This window comes from Salmo trutta, chromosome 13 (assembly GCF_901001165.1).
Source record: "Salmo trutta chromosome 13, fSalTru1.1, whole genome shotgun sequence".
Taxonomy (NCBI): domain Eukaryota; kingdom Metazoa; phylum Chordata; class Actinopteri; order Salmoniformes; family Salmonidae; genus Salmo; species Salmo trutta.
This window is the reverse complement of record NC_042969.1, coordinates 53668560-53690036: the sequence shown is the minus strand read 5'-3', so window position 1 is coordinate 53690036 and position 21477 is coordinate 53668560. Positions and strand designations below refer to the sequence as shown.

General features: G+C 44.2%; 1 protein-coding gene across 2 annotated transcripts in view; it reads left to right on the top strand.

Moving 5' to 3' along the window:
* The first annotated feature begins 1936 nt into the window (after positions 1-1936).
* Positions 1937-21477, top strand: part of LOC115206027 (uncharacterized) — a 58974-nt gene continuing 39433 nt past the window's right edge. For both annotated transcript variants that reach the window (XM_029772557.1, XM_029772556.1), the window contains exon 1: positions 1937-2490. The gene's annotated coding sequence lies outside the window, so the exon portion shown is untranslated. The remainder of the gene's footprint in view (positions 2491-21477) is intronic.

Genomic DNA, 21477 nt, shown 5'->3' with positions numbered 1-21477 from the left:
CATGGTCGGTGGTTGTGAGGCCGGGTTGGACGTACTGCCAAATTCTCTAAAATGGCTTATGGTAGAGAAATTAACATAAAATTATCTGGTAACAGCTCTGGTGGACATTCCTGCAGTCAGCATGCCAATTGTACGCTCCCTGAAACCTTGAGACATCTGTGACATCTGTGGCACAAGGTGCACCTGTGTAATGATCATGTGATCATGCCACACCTGCCAGGTGGATGGATTATCTTGGCAAAGCGGAAATCCTCACTCAAAGGGATGTAAACAAATTGAGAGAAATCAGCTTTTTGTGCTTATGGAACATTTCTGGGATCTTTAATTTCAGCTCATGAAATATGGGACCAACAGTTTACATGTTGCATTTATATTTTTGTGTATCTGTGACCAACAGATGCATATCTGTATTCCCAGTCATGTGAAATCTATAGATTAGGGCCTAATTTATTTATTTCAATTGACTGATTTCCTCATATGAACTGTAACTCAGTAATATATATATATATATATATATATATATACAGTTTATAGAAAGAAATTGAACTCAGTCGGGGTCTCAACTTACTATTGAGAGTAGAAATATTACAATAGACCATGTGCAATTTCAAAATTTGGTTGTGCATCAGCAGTTTTTCTCTGGTTATGTCAGGAGTGTTGGTGCAAATGCCAGCTTGTCACAGGCCGGCGGCCCTGCTGTGCTGATTTCTGCAATGTGAATAGATAGAAATTGCCAGTGTTGGGAAGTAGTGAACTACATGTAGTTCAGCTAGTAATTTAACAACATTTTGCAGTACTTTGGTGGTAGTTGAACTCAATTCAAATCTTGGTAGTGGTTTCAGTAGTTAAGTAATTTTTTTGCTATGTAGCAGTGGTAGTTAACTACTGGAACTTATTCAAGCCCATTCCCGCCACCCCAATAATTTTTAAATGTCAATACTATCTCAACATTTTGGACACTATCTCTGAATTTTTAGATACTAAGTCAAAATTTAGAGATACTAACTTGAAAATTTGAGATACAAACTTGAAATTTCCAAAATAATTTTGAGATAGTAGAACGTACAGGATATGTTTCTTCGTTTGTTGTAGCATTATGTGTCGATTTTCATCTATCCACGTTGCAGAGATACGCACAGCAGGTAAACGTGTGGCGAACTGCCATTTGCCTCAACACTTTTGATCAGATGGCAGTTGATCATACTGAAGCACATATTAATTGTGCACAAGTTGCAAATCAGCCTAAACAACAGTACTTTGTCCCTATTTTCAATGCTTTTGCATCAATATTTTGTATTAAACCTAATTAAAAGTGTTGGGGCATATGCCAGCTCGCCAGCCCCCACATAACGCTACAAATAAAGAAACATGTCCTATATGTATGTTATGTACTCTATTATGTTATATGTATGTCATACCCTTCAACTAGGGCCCAGAGTTTTACCTGGTTCGGTTAGCCTACAAGATCAGGAAAATCTCTTGGCCCCAGAAAAACACTCCTCCATCCCCTCCACCACTCTGGGATGCCACCTCTGAAACCACCACATAATGTTACAAATTAAGAAACATGTGTGATCTACTGTCGAACATTTTACATACTATCTCAAAATGCTGACGTAGTACCTAAACATTTAGACTTATGTATCTCGAAATTTCGACTTAGTAATTAAAAATGTTGTCTTGCGTATCTCAAAAAAAAAATTACAAACGTAAAAAAATTGATGCTGAATGTTTTTCTAATTTAGTGGGGATTTTGTTTTTGTTATATTCATTATTTTTGTAATGTGATGTATCAGGGGGTGCTGCAGCACCCTCAGCACCCCTAATTCCCGCGGCTATGCACACAGGGCTACCATTAGTCACTTACTATAATACTATGTGTTTCTGTAATGTAGTTTTGGCAATTAGAGACGTTCGCGACGCCTTTTCAAGGAGGAACGAAAGGAAAACCATATATGTGCTTGAGTTTTCAGAGACGGTGGGAAATCGGACTTTTCCTCGGCTCGGTGTACTTTGATCATGCCCCTTCACTTTCACTAGTGCTGGGTGATATATGTTGAGGAGACCTTGAGCTACATTGATGTGCCACATTTTCCCGGGGTTGTCATACAATTGATGTGAAACCGTTACTTTGTGGGGATGATCCATCAGGTGAAGCAGTGATTCAAGCCAAAGGGGATGGTTCTTGGCATCAAGCAGCAAGCGAGGCATGTGCCAAGAAGGGGGAAGACCAAGAATTGAAAGTTTAATTTCTCGTTTTTTGGAGCTCTTGTGTGCGGAAGACACCGAAATAAAACTGTTTTCCTTCAGGGAAACGCGTTATCCACCCCAAAGCGTCCGGACTGTGTGATAAATCAACAACATAGCGGAGTGACAAAGTACAGGTTCAGTCAAAGGAGTTTATCGGACCGCGGTGGGAAGAGGAACACTGATCAAGACAGCAGCACAGCGGCATAGGTTTTCATGTCTCCTCTCCACACACCTGTAAAGGTAGGTTTATGCTCTCTATAATAATGCATTATTAGATGATAATGCCAAGTGATTTATTTAGTTTCACCACTGGATGACAACATCGCATGTTTAACGCCGCTGGACAAACCTTTGATAAAAATATGTTTATGTTTTTTGTTTCTCTGTTTTATGTATTTATGTATTTATGTATGTTATTAGTAGCTATCCCCTCAATCTACATACATTAGGCTATAAAATGCCTATTGTTTCATGTTATTAATGCCACGTGTTTGTCTGCCTCAAAGTGAATTAGGATAGCCTTTGTATAGCAGATAAGACACAGACAGTACAGTATAGGGTGTTACTGATCATATATATGATTTACTGGTGTAATAATAACAAACTGTCTGAGCATGTCAAACAAAACTAATTCATGTGACTGAATACCGGGCATTGAGTCATTGGTAGCATATTCTAATTAGTGCGCAGAGACGTGATCAAAAACCCACAGTTTAATAAAAAATACTTTTTTTTTGGCCACAGTAACATTTCTGTAGCTGTTCACCATAATCTTCACCACAATTTCAAGTGTTTAATTGAGTCTTTCTTTGCCGGTTTTGATTGCCTGCCCCCCGCCCTTTTGCCAAAACCGCACTTTAGCCTAGAGTACTGCAAGCAGGAAAATGTCCAAGATCTCACTCAGAGATGCTGAAACAATGTTCTCATTGCGGACTTTTTGGTCTGGTTTCCTGGACAGAGATTAAGCCTATAGTCCTGGACTAAAAATAACTTTAAATGGAAATGATCCTTAAAGTCGCTCAGGAGGTGCCTTCTTGCTCAACCAACATGAAGTTCTCCAGCAAATCAACTGGAATGTCATCTATCCAGAGTGGACAAATGAAACATCTCATGATCCCTTACGATCTTAATTAAAGCCATGAAGACTCTATTAGATTACTAGAGGGGCTATGTCATAATCCCTCAAAATGCCATAATGGGGCAAAAATGGCAGCCATCTAATTGCAAATGAATTGCAGTAGAGGCATAGGTGATGCATTTCCTGCTTTTACTTATGCAGGAATATAAAAGTAAGGCATGTGATGTATCAGAATTGGTGTAATAGAATTATAGTCAATCCAAAATATTGTCACATACAGTTGAAGTCGGAAGTTTACATACACTTACATTGGAGTCATTAAAATTCGTTTTTCAACCACTCAACAAATTTCTTGTTAACAAACTATAGTTTTGGCAAGTCGGTTAGGACATCTACTTTGTGCATGACACAAGTCATTTTTCCAACAATTGTTTACAGACAGATCATTTCACTTATAATTTACTGTATCACAATTCCAGTGGGTCAGAAGTTTACATACACTAAGTTGACTGTGCTTTTAAACAGCTTGAGAAACTCCAGAAAATGATGTCATGGCTTTAGAGGTTTCTGATAGGCTAATTGACATAATTTGAGGTGTACCTGTGGATGTATTTCAAGGCCTACCTTCAAACTCAGTGCCTTTGCTTGACATCATGGGGAAATCAAAAGAAATCAGCCAAGACCTCAGAAGAAAATGGTAGACCTCCACCTGTCTGGTTCATCTTTGGGAGCAATTTCCAAACCCCTGAAGGTACCACATTCATCTGTACAAACAATAGTACGCAAGTATAAACACCATGGGACCACGCAGCCATCATACCGCTCAGGAAGGAGACGGGTTCTGTCTCCTAGAGATGAACCTACTTTGGTGCCAAAAGTGCAAATAAATCCCAGAACAACAGCAAAGGACCTTGTGATGATGCTGGAGAAACAGTTACAAAGTATCTATATCCACAGTAAAACGAGTCCTATATCGACATAACCTGAAAGGCCGCTCAGCAAGGAAGAAGCCACTGCTCAAAAACTGCCATAAAAAAAGCCAGACTACGGTTTGCAACTGCACATGGGGACAAAGATTGTACTTTTTGGAGAAATATCCTCTGGTCTGATGAAACAAAAATATAACTGTTTGGCCATAATGACCATGGTTATGGTTGGAGGAAAAAGGGGGAGGCTTGCAAGCAGAATATCAACATCCCAACCATGAAGCACGGGGGTGGCAGCATCATGTTGTGGGGGTGCTTTGCTGCAGGAGGGACTGGTGCACTTCACAAAATAGATGGCATCAGGAGGAGGGAAAATGATGTGGATATATTGAAGCAACATCTCAAGACATCAGTCAGGAAGTTGAAGCTTGGTCGGAAATGCGTCTTGGAAATGGATAATGACCCCAAGCATACTTCCAAAGTTGTGGCAAAATGGCTTAAGGACACAAAGTCAAGGTATTGGAGTGGCTATCACAAAGCCCTGACCTCAATCCCATAGAACATTTATGGCAGAACTGAAAAAGCATTTGCGAGCAAGGAGGCCTACAAACCTGACTCAGTTTCACCAGCTCTGTCAGGAGGAATGGGACAAAATTCACCCAACTTATTGTGGGAAGCTTGTGGAAGGCTACCCGAAACGTTTGGCCCAAGTTCAACAATTTAAAAGCAATGCTACCAAATACTAATTGAGTGTATGTAAAGTTCTGACCCACTGTGATGAATGAAATAAAAGCTGAAATAAATCATTCTCTCTACTATTATTCTGACATTTCTCATTCTTAAAATAAAGTGGTGATCCTAACTGACCTAAAACAGGGAATTTTTACTAGGATTAAATGTCAGGAATTGTGAAAAACTGAGTTTAAATGTATTTGGCTAAGGTGTATGTAAACTTCTGACTTCAACTGTAATTATAAATAAAATGTATACAGTTGTTTTTTTTAAAACACATTTTCTGTATAAATAGCCTCTACAATATATTTATAGTATGGCATTGTGGGTACTTGTTTCTGATTGAATTCAATGGCTTTAGTTCATTCCTATTGTAAATGTTCTTTGTTTGAGCTGCTTTTAAAAACATTATTGGCATTGTTGTATTTTCATAATAGTGAACTAGGACAGATAGTTTGGTTAGCTAAACATGCATGTCTGTTTGTTTGGTTACCAAGGCAACTACTTTAGCTATCTAGTAAACTTGCTATCTACTTCAGTGGATGTTGAACACATTTCTACCAGCAAATGAACACATTTCTAGCATTGACATGTGTTCAATTATAGCAATGGTTTAAAAGGGATAATCAACTTGGCGCTCTATCCGTTCTCTGGAAAATAATGCAACTCCTTGGAAGATTAGTTCCAAATCCGCTAGCAAGTTGTTGAACACACCTTCCATGTAGTTCATAATTTTGCATAGAGTGCATGGCCGCCAGTTGATTATCCCTTACGTAAACAGACCATAAATGTCTCAGATTTTGTTTTCTCGGAAAGTTGTGAGTGCTATTATATGATACAATATCATTACTTGTTACATTTACAACTTCTCTAAGTCCCATCGTAACCGAATTGAGCCAGTGTATGGCTGTAGAGATTGACTGCGTTGTTTGAATAGAATGTTGGCATATTGGCAGTTCATTTGAAAAATGTATGGAATCATTCCTCTAAAACGGACAGGCTAGCTAGCTAACACACATACAGTGCAGACATTTTTTCACATTCATTGTTTTACACAATATCTTATCACAGCACTGGCAAACTAACTCCCTGACCAACATGGCTGACCTTTGGACCATCATAAGAAGGTTCATGTCCATTCTAGTATTCTAATGCTTAATTCTATGATTGAACACCCCTTATTAGTCATGGGAGAGATCCCTATCATGGCAGGAAAAGAGAGTGAGGATTGAATAAGTGTAGTAATACTTTAATCTGAAACAACCACAGTCATCCTTGTGTATATTTATAGTAAACCTGAATTAATTAATCTCAGCCAGGTTTTAAGCGGGGATCAACTGGTTGGAGCTATTTTCAGAGAACATCCTTCAATGTCACTCACTGCCAATATAAACGGGCAAGATTTCCCCTGCAAACATGTTGTGTGCGTATGCACCTATTCAATAGCAAACACAGATTATTCACTGGCATTGGACTGAACTGAATTAGAATTCCTTGTCTTCTTTGACAAGCCTTCTGAAGATCTTTGTTGGAGGATTTCCAAACATGTAATTCCTAATTATCGTTTGTGAATCCCTCCAACACACACGTTTTTCACAACTGTGTTTTTTCTGTCTCTTACTTACAATGCATTCGGAAAGTATTCAGACCCCTTGACTTTTTCCACATTTTGTTACGTTACAGCCTTATTCTAAAATTGATTAAATTGTTCGTTTTTTTACTGATCAATCTACACACAATACCCCATAATGAAAAAGCAAAAACATGCTTTTTGATTTTTTTTGCAAAAAAAAAATATATATATATCACATTAACATAAATATTCAGACCTTTTACTCAGTGCTTTGTTAAAGCACCTTTGGCAGCGATTACAGCCTTGAGTTTTCTTAGGTATGACGCTACAAGCTTGGCACACTCTTCTCTGCAGATCCTCTGCAGATCCTCTCAAGCTCTGTCAGGTTAGATGGGGAGCGTCGTCTCTCCAGGGATGTTCGATCGGGTTCAGGTCCGGGCTCTGGCTGGGCCACTCAAGGACATTCAGAGACTTGTCCCGAAACCACTCCTGCTTTGTCTTGAATGTGTTCTTAAGGTCATTGTCCTGTTGGAAGGTGAACCTTCTCCCCGGTTTGAGGTCCTGAGCACTCTGGAGCAGGTTTTCATCAAGGATCTCTCTGTACTTTGCTCCGTTCATCTTTCCCTCGATCCTGACTAGTCTCCCAGTCCCTGATGGTAAAAACCATCCCCACAGCATGATGCTGCCAGCACCATGCTACTGCCAGCACCATGCTACACCATAGGTATGGTGCCAGGTTTCCTCCAGATGTGACGCTTAACATGAAGGCCAAAGAGTTCAATCTTGGTTTCATCAGACCAGAGAATCTTGTTTTTCATGGTCTGAGAGTCTTTTAGGTGCCTTTTGGCAAACTCCAAGCGGGCTGTCGAGCTTTTACTGAGGAGTGGCTTCCATCTGGCAACTCTACCATAAAGGCCTGATTGGTGGACTGCTGCAGAGATGGTTGTCCTTCTGGAAGGTTCTCCCATCTCCACATGGGAACTCTGGAGCTCTGTTACAGTGACCATCGGGTTCTTGGTCAACTCCCTGACCAAGGCCCTTCTCCCCCGATTGCTCAGTTTGGCCTGGCTGCCAGCTCTAGGAAGAGTTTTGGTGGTTCCAAACTCTGTCCAATAAGAATGATGGAGGCCATTGTGTCCTTGGGGACCTTCAATTCTGCAGACATTTTTGGTACCCATCCCCAGATCTGTGCTTCGACACAATCCTGTCTCGGAGCTCTACGGACAATTCCTTTTGACCTCATGGCTTGGTTTTTGCTCTGACATACACTGTCAACTGTGGGACCTTATATAGACAGGTGTGTGCCTTTCCAAATCATGTCCAATCAATTGAATTTACCACAGGTGGACTCCAATCAAGTTGTAGAAATATCTCAAGGATGAACAATGGAAACAGGATGCACCTGAGCTCAATTTCAAGTCTCAGAGCAAAGGGTTTGAATACTTATGTAAATAAGGTATTTCTCTTTTCTATTTTTAATATATTTGCAAAAATTTCAAAATAACTGTATTCACTTTGTCATTATGGGGTATTGTTTGTAGATTGATGAGATTTTTTTTTATTTACACCATTTTAGAATAAGGCTGTAACGTAACAACATGTGGGTAAAGGAAAGGGGTCTGAATACTTTCCTAATGCACTGTATTTTGAACATGGCCGTGTAGCGTGACCTTATACATAACCTTAGGAGCTGGACTGAAGCTGGAGTCTTGGGGGAGAAAGGGTATTGTCTGGCTTTTTGGATCATATCAAATGGAAGAATGGAAATAGGAATTGGTCATGGAATCTGAACGGAGCAACAGGATGCGACCCAAACCCTCCCTCTCTGCCCTGAGTGTTCAGGCCAATGTAGTCTGGAGCTTACATGCCGATAAGTCCTGTTTGCTTTGAAAGCTGGCATTCCGTTCCTTCCTCAGCCCAGTTCCATCCTTTTTGTAATAGAAACAGCCCCCTCTCTTTCAGCAACTTGTCCTCTCTTCGTTCCCCCTAACCCCCTAACTTCAGGAGTGTGAACCCCCTTGCCCAAAATGCTCAGAGGGAATAGGCTTAATCCCCATTTCCTCCTGGAGGAATTTGGACTGATGAGCTTCCCAGCTCTGTGCAAATGGGTCCCCCAGCAGAAGTAAAGAGCGAGCTAGCCAATACCAGTAGGGCACATTTGAATATACAGCACAGCCAGAAACCTGCACACAACAATGTAGTCTTGGCTTTGGTCTCTAGATTTTTATAAGATCAGTGATGTATGGAGACAGAAGTACAGTATGTCTATGTGTCTCATTGGTCTATGTGGGTTTACCTGCATATGATGAAAGTATGTTCTTTGAATTGCAAGATATGGTGATCTGTATTTTGTGACTGTCTGACCTCCTTTGTTTTGTCCATTGGAGCTGACACACTCGGCTATGATTTGTCGGTCACTTTTTAGGACTCTCTAAATCCTAAATGCACAATAATAGTAGAGTATTTGGTTGGGACAGAGAAAGAACTACCATATTCCTCTATGCTGTTCAGAATGAGCTTTAGCGGCGACAGTGAGAGAACGGGATACTCAGAATGAGCTTTAGCGGTGACAGTGAGAGAACGGGATACTCAGAATGATCTTTAGCGGCGACAGTGAGAGAACGGGATACTCAGAATGATCTTTAGCGGCGACAGTGAGAGAACGGGATACTCAGAATGAGCTTTAGCGGTGACAGTGAGAGAACGGGATACTCAGAATGATCTTTAGCGGCGACAGTGAGAGAACGGGATACTCAGAATGATCTTTAGCGGCGACAGTGAGAGAACGGGATACTCAGAATGATCTTTAGCGGCGACAGTGAGAGAACGGGATACTCAGAATGATCTTTAGCGGCGACAGTGAGAGAACGGGATACTCAGAATGAGCTTTAGCGGTGACAGTGAGAGAACGGGATACTCAGAATGAGCTCTAGCGGCGACAGTGAGAGAACGGGATACTCAGAATGATCTTTAGCGGCGACAGTGAGAGAACGGGATACTCAGAATGATCTTTAGCGGCGACAGTGAGAGAACGGGATACTCAGAATGATCTTTAGCGGCGACAGTGAGAGAACGGGATACTCAGAATGAGCTTTAGCGGCGACAGTGAGAGAACGGGATACTCAGAATGATCTTTAGCGGTGACAGTGAGAGAACGGGATACTCAGAATGATCTTTAGCGGCGACAGTGAGAGAACGGGATACTCAGAATGATCTTTAGCGGCGACAGTGAGAGAACGGGATACTCAGAATGATCTTTAGCGGCGACAGTGAGAGAACGGGATACTCAGAATGATCTTTAGCGGCGACAGTGAGAGAACGGGATACTCAGAATGATCTTTAGCGGCGACAGTGAGAGAACGGGATACTCAGAATGAGCTCTAGCGGCGACAGTGAGAGAACGGGATACTCAGAATGATCTTTAGCGGCGACAGTGAGAGAACGGGATACTCAGAATGATCTTTAGTGGCGACAGTGAGAGAACGGGATACTCAGAATGAGCTTTAGCGGTGACAGTGAGAGAACGGGATACTCAGAATGATCTTTAGCGGCGACAGTGAGAGAACGGGATACTCAGAATGATCTTTAGCGGCGACAGTGAGAGAACGGGATACTCAGAATGAGCTTTAGCGGTGACAGTGAGAGAACGGGATACTCAGAATGATCTTTAGCGGCGACAGTGAGAGAACGGGATACTCAGAATGATCTTTAGCGGCGACAGTGAGAGAACGGGATACTCAGAATGATCTTTAGCGGCGACAGTGAGAGAACGGGATACTCAGAATGATCTTTAGCGGCGACAGTGAGAGAACGGGATACTCAGAATGAGCTTTAGCGGTGACAGTGAGAGAACGGGATACTCAGAATGAGCTCTAGCGGCGACAGTGAGAGAACGGGATACTCAGAATGATCTTTAGCGGCGACAGTGAGAGAACGGGATACTCAGAATGATCTTTAGCGGCGACAGTGAGAGAACGGGATACTCAGAATGATCTTTAGCGGCGACAGTGAGAGAACGGGATACTCAGAATGAGCTTTAGCGGCGACAGTGAGAGAACGGGATACTCAGAATGATCTTTAGCGGTGACAGTGAGAGAACGGGATACTCAGAATGATCTTTAGCGGCGACAGTGAGAGAACGGGATACTCAGAATGATCTTTAGCGGCGACAGTGAGAGAACGGGATACTCAGAATGATCTTTAGCGGCGACAGTGAGAGAACGGGATACTCAGAATGATCTTTAGCGGCGACAGTGAGAGAACGGGATACTCAGAATGAGCTTTAGCGGTGACAGTGAGAGAACGGGATACTCAGAATGAGCTCTAGCGGCGACAGTGAGAGAACGGGATACTCAGAATGATCTTTAGCGGCGACAGTGAGAGAACGGGATACTCAGAATGATCTTTAGCGGCGACAGTGAGAGAACGGGATACTCAGAATGATCTTTAGCGGCGACAGTGAGAGAACGGGATACTCAGAATGAGCTTTAGCGGCGACAGTGAGAGAACGGGATACTCAGAATGATCTTTAGCGGTGACAGTGAGAGAACGGGATACTCAGAATGAGCTTTAGCGGCGACAGTGAGAGAACGGGATACTCAGAATGAGCTCTAGCGGCGACAGTGAGAGAACGGGATACTCAGAATGATCTTTAGCGGCGACAGTGAGAGAACATGATACTCAGAATGAGCTTTAGCGGCGACAGTGAGAGAACGGGATACTCAGAATGATCTTTAGCGGTGACAGTGAGAGAACGGGATACTCAGAATGAGCTTTAGCGGCGACAGTGAGAGAACGGGATACTCAGAATGAGCTTTAGCGGTGACAGTGAGAGAACGGGATACTCAGAATGAGCTTTAGCGGCGACAGTGAGAGAACGGGATACTCAGAATGAGCTTTAGCGGCGACAGTGAGAGAACGGGATACTCAGAATGAGCTTTAGCGGCGACAGTGAGAGAACGGGATACTCAGAATGAGCTCTAGCGGCGACAGTGAGAGAACATGATACTCAGAATGAGCTTTAGCGGCGACAGTGAGAGAACGGGATACTCAGAATGATCTTTAGCGGCGACAGTGAGAGAACGGGATACTCAGAATGATCTTTAGCGGCGACAGTGAGAGAACGGGATACTCAGAATGATCTTTAGCGGCGACAGTGAGAGAACGGGATACTCAGAATGAGCTTTAGCGGCGACAGTGAGAGAACGGGATACTCAGAATGATCTTTAGCGGCGACAGTGAGAGAACGGGATACTCAGAATGAGCTTTAGCGGCGACAGTGAGAGAACGGGATACTCAGAATGATCTTTAGCGGCGACAGTGAGAGAACGGGATACTCAGAATGATCTTTAGCGGCGACAGTGAGAGAACGGGATACTCAGAATGAGCTCTAGCGGCGACAGTGAGAGAACGGGATACTCAGAATGATCTTTAGCGGCGACAGTGAGAGAACGGGATACTCAGAATGAGCTTTAGCGGTGACAGTGAGAGAACGGGATACTCAGAATGATCTTTAGCGGCGACAGTGAGAGAACGGGATACTCAGAATGATCTTTAGCGGCGACAGTGAGAGAACGGGATACTCAGAATGAGCTTTAGCGGTGACAGTGAGAGAACGGGATACTCAGAATGATCTTTAGCGGTGACAGTGAGAGAACGGGATACTCAGAATGATCTTTAGCGGCGACAGTGAGAGAACATGATACTCAGAATGAGCTTTAGCGGCGACAGTGAGAGAACGGGATACTCAGAATGATCTTTAGCGGTGACAGTGAGAGAACGGGATACTCAGAATGAGCTTTAGCGGCGACAGTGAGAGAACGGGATACTCAGAATGAGCTTTAGCGGTGACAGTGAGAGAACGGGATACTCAGAATGAGCTTTAGCGGCGACAGTGAGAGAACGGGATACTCAGAATGATCTTTAGCGGCGACAGTGAGAGAACGGGATACTCAGAATGATCTTTAGCGGTGACAGTGAGAGAACGGGATATTCAGAATGAGCTTTAGCGGCGACAGTGAGAGAACGGGATACTCAGAATGAGCTTTAGCGGCGACAGTGAGAGAACGGGATACTCAGAATGAGCTTTAGCGGCGACAGTGAGAGAACGGGATACTCAGAATGATCTTTAGCGGCGACAGTGAGAGAACGGGATACTCAGAATGATCTTTAGCGGCGACAGTGAGAGAACGGGATACTCAGAATGAGCTTTAGCGGCGACAGTGAGAGAACGGGATACTCAGAATGAGCTTTAGCGGCGACAGTGAGAGAACGGGATACTCAGAATGAGCTCTAGCGGCGACAGTGAGAGAACATGATACTCAGAATGAGCTTTAGCGGCGACAGTGAGAGAACGGGATACTCAGAATGAGCTTTAGCGGCGACAGTGAGAGAACGGGATACTCAGAATGAGCTTTAGCGGCGACAGTGAGAGAACGGGATACTCAGAATGAGCTTTAGCGGCGACAGTGAGAGAACGGGATACCACAATATGACAGACCTCACAGCTCACTCAGTGGCCTGGAAGCTTTTCAAAGGGCTGTCAGGTTCGAAGATGTCACAAGAAAAAGAGACAGAGAGAGAGGGAAAGAGAGAGGGGGAGGGGGGAGAGAGAGAGTGATGTGTTCACTGTGATTTGATGAGACGTTTAGTTTTTTCTTAGAGGCAGCTGTGTGTGGTTATGTGATTGTATTCACATGTACAGGTGTGTATATTGTGGGTGTGTGTGGCTGTGAATGTGTTCCTCTGTCTGTCTGGTGACTCAGGACCAGACTGTCTCTTGGGAGTGTTTTCCATGAGTCATCAATCCCTCCTCTCCCTCTCATGCACACACATAAATATGTCTCCTCCCATGGGTCCATGGCCCCCACTCATTCCTTGCGATGCCTTCATTGTAAATACCCCGTTTCCCCATCCACAGTACTCCAACTTTCAGCCCCATCTCCCTCCCAATACCTCTTCATCTCCCACCCAATACCTCTTCATCTCCCACCCAATACCTCTTCATCTCCCTCCCAATACCTCTTCATCTCCCACCCAATACCTCTTCATCTCCCTCCCAATACCTCTTCATCTCCCACCCAATACCTCTTCATCTCCCACCCAATACCTCTTCATCTCCCTCCCAATACCTCTTCATCTCCCACCCAATACCTCTTCATCTCCCACCTAATACCTCTTCATCTCCCTCCCAATACCTCTTCATCTCCCTCCCAATACCTCTTATTCTCCCACCCAATACCTCTTAATCTCCCTCTCAATACCTCTTCATCTCCTACCCAATACCTCTTCATCTCCCTCTCAATACCTCTTCATCTCCCACCCAATACCTCTTCATCTCCCACCTAATACCTCTTCATCTCCCTCCCAATACCTCTTCATCTCCCTCCCAATACCTCTTCATCTCCCACCCAATACCTCTTATTCTCCCTCCCAATACCTCTTAATCTCCCTCCCAATACCTCTTAATCTCCCTCCCAATACCTCTTCATCTCCCTCCCAATACCTCTTAATCTCCCTCCCAATACCTCTTAATCTCCCTCCCAATACCTCTTCATCTCCCACCCAATACCTCTTCATCTCCCTCCCAATACCTCTTCATCTCCCACCCAATACCTCTTATTCTCCCTCCCAATACCTCTTCATCTCCCACCCAATACCTCTTAATCTCCCTCCCAATACCTCTTCATCTCCCTCCCAATACCTCTTCATCTCCCACCCAATACCTCTTATTCTCCCTCCCAATACCTCTTCATCTCCCACCCAATACCTCTTAATCTCCCTCCCAATACCTCTTCATCTCCCTCCCAATACCTCTTCATCTCCCACCCAATACCTCTTCATCTCCTACCCAATACCTCTTCATCTCCCTCCCAATACCTCTTAATCTCCTCCTCTTCATCTTCCAATACCTCTTCATCTCCCTCCCAATACCTCTTCATCTCCCAATACCTCTTCATCTCCCTCCCAATGCTGTCTCTCCCTCCCTGACTCCATGCACTATGTATGACACCTCTCCACCTTTCCTGGCACCTCTGTGCCCACTAACCCCCCACCCTTCTGTCTATGGTAAAGTGCTAAAACAGCATACTGTGTTATCACCTCCTACAGTACAATACAGTGACAGACAGACAGACAGACAGACAGACAGACAGACAGACAGACAGACAGACAGACAGACAGACAGACAGACAGACAGACAGACAGACAGACAGACAGACAGACAGACAGACAGACAGACAGACAGACAGACAGACAGACTTCTACAGTACATCTCAGCATCTATAATTAGTCCTGTGCATGCACGAAGAGAAATGGAATTTCCCTCCTGGCATGTTGTTTGACTGCCTCTTGGATCCTAGTACCTTCCCCATTGCCTTTCTTTACGGCCCCATTCTTTACTACAGCCGATGACACATTTATAGAGGTCCAGAAACTTTGGATGTTACAGCTTTCCCGGGCCAATTTGATGGATTTACTTCCTCCCTTATGGAAGCTCTTTAGGGGATTGATGGCCTTTGTGTGCAATCATGACACATCCCAGAAAGGAACAGAACACAGGATCATTTTAGTCTCTTGTCTCTGATTGCTGACGTCACAAGGTCGATGTCAACTACCCCACCCATGCCAAGTAGTGTCACAGTTACACCAACTTTTCCCTGGTGACTTCGCCACATTGTTTGCTTGGTAATTGCTCACATGTAGCATATTACTGAAGAACACAGCTGTTATTTTGTTGGACCGGCTGCTTGACGCAGTTAACCAGAAGTGCAACTTCTCAGTTTGGACAGAGGAGCCTCTGAGAGTTGTAAAGCGGGCCTACATAGACCAACAGATGTTGATTCAACCCAGCTCAAAATAGAAAGCCTGTCCATCACACCCAATTTAAAATCTTCTCAAATCACATTTAGTGTTCGTCATTGGCTATAGCAGCACGACTGTGTCCATCTGCTTCAAATAACTTCAGGTGACCAGTCCAGATCATAAATAAAGTGTCTGCTATGAAATGGCACGTAGTACGTGTTGATTTAGTGGTTGAGACGACTGAGTGTTCAGCTCATTAATTGAGCGCCGAGATAACAAAAGAACAACTGCTGCACGGCAGCACCATGTACAACGGAGACCACATACCATGTTCCCTACATTCAGTAACCTAAACACAGCCACTGGACCAGATCTCTTTAAACTACTACTCGTACCTCTCTTGACCAAACACTTTCAGTTTATTGAATGTGCCTGTGTGTATATTTCTTGGGGCGACTGTATGAGTTTGTGTATGTGTGTTAGTGTGTGTGCTGCCCCCCCCCCACCCAGCGTTTTCCATTATGATCAGGGGCTTGTCCAGCCCTCCCTCCCCACTCCCTCCCTTACACAAAAGAAGCCCTTTGTTGTCTGGGAGAATAAGGAGGTGGCAGGAGAGAAGAGTCTGGGCTGTGGCCCACTGTGGGCTGCTGGGCCTCTCTGACCAGGGGGAACATGAAGGTCAGATGGTCCTTTAACAATGGCCACTGCCCGCTCTGCCTCTGGATGGACAATGGAGCAGCCTCCCTGTCGCTGACGCACACCCCCGTTGTTGTGGTCCCCAGCGCTCATCGTCCCTCCCTCTCTCTCTGTATTTATTTCTGTTTTTGTAGCACACCCCCATCCACCCTTCCTCCAAAACTGACCCCCTCTGTGACCGTGTTAACTGTTGAACATCCCAAGGTTGCCCCCCTCCCCCCCTCCCCACACGCATACTGTATGTTCAAGAGTACTGTGTGTGTGTGTGTGTGTGTGTGTGTGTGTGTGTGTGTGTGTGTGTGTGTGTGTGTGTGTGTGTGTGTGTGTGTGTGTGTGTGTGTGTGTGTGTGCGTTCAATTGTTCAGTAGGTTGACCATTTCTCTCTCGTCACATCCTTGACACAGATTGCAGGGAAGTTTAATGAGGTCACGCTGTATGTTTTTGAGAGATGTTTGGATTGTGAGCTATGAGCTGTCAGCTCAGATGGTAGAGATGAGGAACCTATGGCAGTGGATGACCCGCAGACGCTTCAGAATGAACACATATGTTTTAAGTAAAACCAGCTTATCAGTTTTAGAGATTTAAAACAGTTAAATGTTTGTATTATTGTTTCTCCTCACTGTTAGCTAGTAAAATTAGCTAGCTAGCTTGATGGATAGCCAATAACTGTTATTTAAATCTGTTTGGAATCCTATCTTGCGTCATGCCTATAATTTTGAGATAGGACCAGTCAGCTGGCCAGACGGGACCGACCGGGATGGAATTGTTAATAGGAATCAGGCAATTGTTTATAATCATGCAATTGGTAATAGGAATCAACAGAGCCAAGTAATGGCTCGACTGTCTGCATGGTTCTGTGGATTGGATCAATGAGTTCAACAGCATAACAGACACTTGATCAATGAGTTCAACAGCAAAACAGACACTTGATCAATGAGTTCAACAGCAAAACAGACACTTGATCAATGAGTTCAACAGCATAACAGACACTTGATCAATGAGTTCAACAGCAAAACAGACACTTGATCAATGAGTTCAACAGCACAACAGACACTTGATCAATGAGTTCAACAGCATAACAGACACTTGATCAATGAGTTCAACAGCATAACAGACACTTGATCAATGAGTTCAACAGCACAACAGACACTTGATCAATGAGTTCAACAGCAAAACAGACACTTGATCAATGACTTCAACAGCACAACAGACACTTGATCAATGAGTTCAACAGCACAACAGACACTTGATCAATGAGTTCAACAGCATAACAGACACTTGATCAATGAGTTCAACAGCACAACAGACACTTGATCAATGAGTTCAACAGCATAACAGACACTTGATCAATGAGTTCAACAGCATAACAGACACTTGATCAATGAGTTCAACAGCACTACAGACACTTGATCAATGAGTTCATTAGCAAAACAGACACTTGATCAATGAGTTCAACAGCATAACAGACACTTGATCAATGAGTTCAACAGCATAACAGACACTTGATCAATGAGTTCAACAGCAGATCATACACTTGCATTAGAATAATGAATTGCAGAGCATGATAGTTAAGCTGACTTCAGAAGATTCACTTTAGAGTAGATGTCGGGAATTAGAACAGAAAGTGATTTTTGTTGGATTTTACGTCTATGATTAGACTCATGGGGGTTTTGATTAGAGACACGCAACCTTTTGTTTTAACTTGGAATATAGCTTCATAATCCCTTTATCCATTTTATTATGGCCTTAATGAGCCACATTATGGTTTGTTTTTTTAATAACTGTTTTATGGAAAAGGAACACATCCGTTGCTAAAACTGTACATCACTATAGAAAAGTACAGGCTGAGCCTGAACTAAGTTAAAAATATACATCTCAAGCCTGTAGTCAGTGAAAAATATACATCTAGTGCAATTTTATTTCCCTCACACAAACAGGCATACACTGACACAATCACACACAGACACACAAAACAAACACACAGAGCACACACAGATGCACACACACACACACACACTCTGAAGCAACTGTCCAGCTGTTCTCTCCCGTATTTGGGTTCTGTCAGCGCGAAGGTTGATTTCTATCCGTCGGCCGTGTCAGATAGCATAGCTGAGCTGAAAGCGCTCTCGGATGCACCTGGAGCGGCAGCAGGAGCGATCCAACCAAAATGTGCCAAATTACAGGGTCTGAAGAGGCCTCTCACAGCCTATCCTTCATAATGATAAAGTGACATGTACCAGGAACATGGTGTGCTCAGAGAACAGTACAGTGTACACTGTTGTACAAGGGGGCTTGGAGATGGCTGCTACGCTTCACGCTTCAGCAGAGCCTCTTTATCTTGACTGTAACCTCAGAGTTAACCAGCTGTTGGCCCATTTCCACCCCTCTCTCTCAAACAACCCAACAACTTGCACCCCCCCCCCTACACACATACACACACTACCCCAACCCCACAGACAAACACTATTAGAAACTACTCTTAAGAGGTTTTGTAGGGGGAAGCAAAGTTCATTCTTACCACAATCCTGTTTCTGGAATTCAGGAATTTCACAGCAAACAAGCGGTGGAGCCAAGAAAGTATGTATGGGGTAGACCGGCAGGGCCGAGTGGTGTTCTGATGTCTTCATCGTAGCGCTTACAGGAAGAGACGTGGCTTTTAATGAGGTAATACAGTACTGAAAACAGGCTCTGGAAATGAAATGGGGGAGTTGTGGTGAGATATGTTTTTGAGGACACGGCTTGGAATAGCTCCAGGGCAATTTCTACATTTCTTATGGCTGCAAAAAGTCCAGAACAGATCATTAAACTTGGCTAATGAAGTAACGTTTGACTTCCATCGCAGACATGAAGCATTATGATAGATGAAGAGAGGCCTCTGTGGCCTGCGTCATGCCAACACAAACACAAAGACACTGTTCTTTGTTCCCAATATTGAAGATTTCAATTTGAACTCCTATACAACCCACAGAATGGTACTCAGGACAGTGACAGATTAGAGGGATTGCTTCATTCCCGGTAGATGAAGCCATTTCCTTGCTCTGTCATGGTGTGAAATTATTGTCAAAACAAGCAAGTTAGAAGATTTCGAACAGAAATGTCCAATTTCGGTGTCAAGAACATTTCCCTCCGATACTGGACTTGGAGTACCCTTATCGCTGCCACTCGCCGTACTTCCTCGATGATGTTTCGGCTGTGGAGTTTTTTTTAGGAGAGTCTTTACAATGTAGGACATCCCTACTGTCTGCAGCTGTCCCGCGAAAAATCAGGGTCAAGAGAGAGTGACGACCGGGGCAGGTGCCGAGGAAGTCAGGGGCCTATCTCCCAGCCATAAACAAACACCCTGCACTCACATCTGCAGTCATGAAGTGCTTTGAAAGGCTTGTTATAGCACACATCCACTCTACACCCACCCAATTTGCATACCGCCCCAACAGATCCATAGACGACACAATCTCAATTGCACTCCACACTGCCCTCACCCACCTAGATACAGTAAGGGGAATATCTATAGTATGTGAGAATGTTGTTCATTGACTACAACATTCAACACCATTGTCCCCTCCAAGCTCATCACCAAGCTTAGGACCTTGGGACTGAACACCTCCCTCTGCAACTGGATCCTGGTCTTCCTGATGGGCTGACCCCAGGTGGTGAGGGTAGGCAACATCACCTCCACCACTCTGACCCTGAACACGGGGGCCCCACAGGGGTGTGTGCTTAGTCCCCTCCTGGACTTTCTGTTCACGACTCCAACACCATCATCAAGTTTGCTGACAACACGATGGTGGTAGGCCTGATCACCGGCAATGATGAGACAGCCTACAGGGAGGAGGTCAGTGATCTGGCAGTGTGGTGCCGGGACAAACTTTCCCTTAACATCAGTAAGACCAAGCAGCTGATCGTGGACTACAGGAAACTGGGAGGCGAGCACGCCTCCATCCACATCAACGGGGCTGTAGTGGAGCGGGTCGAGAGCTTCAAGTTCCTAAGGGTCCAAATCACTAAGGACTTAAAATGGTCCACACGCACAACCCTCAGGAGGTTGAAAAGGTTTGGCATAGACTCTCAAATCCTCAAAAAGTTGTACAGCTGCACTATTGAGAGCATCTTGACTCGCTGCATTGCTTCCCTCAATCGCATGGCGCTACAGATGGTGCGGACAGCCCAGTACATCACTGGGGTTGAGCTCCCTGTCATCCAGGACCTCTATATCAGGCGGTGTGAAAGGAAGACCCAGGAAAATCGTTAAAGACTCCAGCCACCCAAGCCATAGAATGTTCTCTATGCTTCTGCACAGCAAGTCTGACACCAACAGGTTCCTGATCAGATTCTATCCCCAAGCCATAAACCTGCTAAATAGCTAACAAAATGGCTTCATGGACTATCTGAGTTGACCCTTGTATTTGTCTTTATGCACACTCACAGGACTCTATACACTCACACACACTGACAGTCCAACGCACACACACACACACACACACACACACACACACACACACACACACACACACACACACACACACACACACACACACACACACACACACACACACACACACACACACGCACACACACACACACACCACATACCATCTTCATTTCCGCTGCTGCTACTCTGTTTATCATATATCCTGATGCCTAGTCCCCTTACCCCTATACATATCTACCTATATCTATCCAGTATCCCTGCACATTGTAAATATGCTACTGGAAATTATCCTTTATATAACTTCTTACTTTCTCGTGTTCTTTTTTCTTCTTTTTATTTGTTGTGTGTTTTTGTTCTACCTTGTGTTATTTTTAGTATTACATTGATATTGATTTTCTGCATTATTGGGTTTAGAGCTTGCAAGAAAAATGGCATTTCACTGTATTTGTGCACATGACATTAAAACGTGGAACTCGAACATTGCTCCTAAAGACCGCCAGCACCACAGCCCTGTCTCCACAGCACATTCTCAACACACTGCTATAGAACCAGAGAAGAGCACATTCTTGTCTCACAGCCTTGGACCCCTGTCTCCACAGCACATTCTTAACACACTGCTATAGAACCAGAGAAGAGCACATTCTTGTCTCACAGCCCTGGACCCCTGTCTCCACAGCACATTCTCAACACACTGCTATATAACCAGAGAAGAGCACATTCTTGTCTCACAGCCCTGGTCCCCTGTCTCCACAGCACATTCTCAACACACTGCTATAGAACCAGAGAAGAGCACATTCTTGTCTCACAGCCCTGGACCCCTGCCTCCACAGCACATTCTCAACACACTGCTATATAACCAGAGAAGAGCACATTCTTGTCTCACAGCCCTGGACCCCTGCCTCCACAGCACATTCTCAACACATTGCTATATAACCAGAGAAGAGCACATTCTTGTCTCACAGCCCTGGACCCCTGTCTCCACAGCACATTC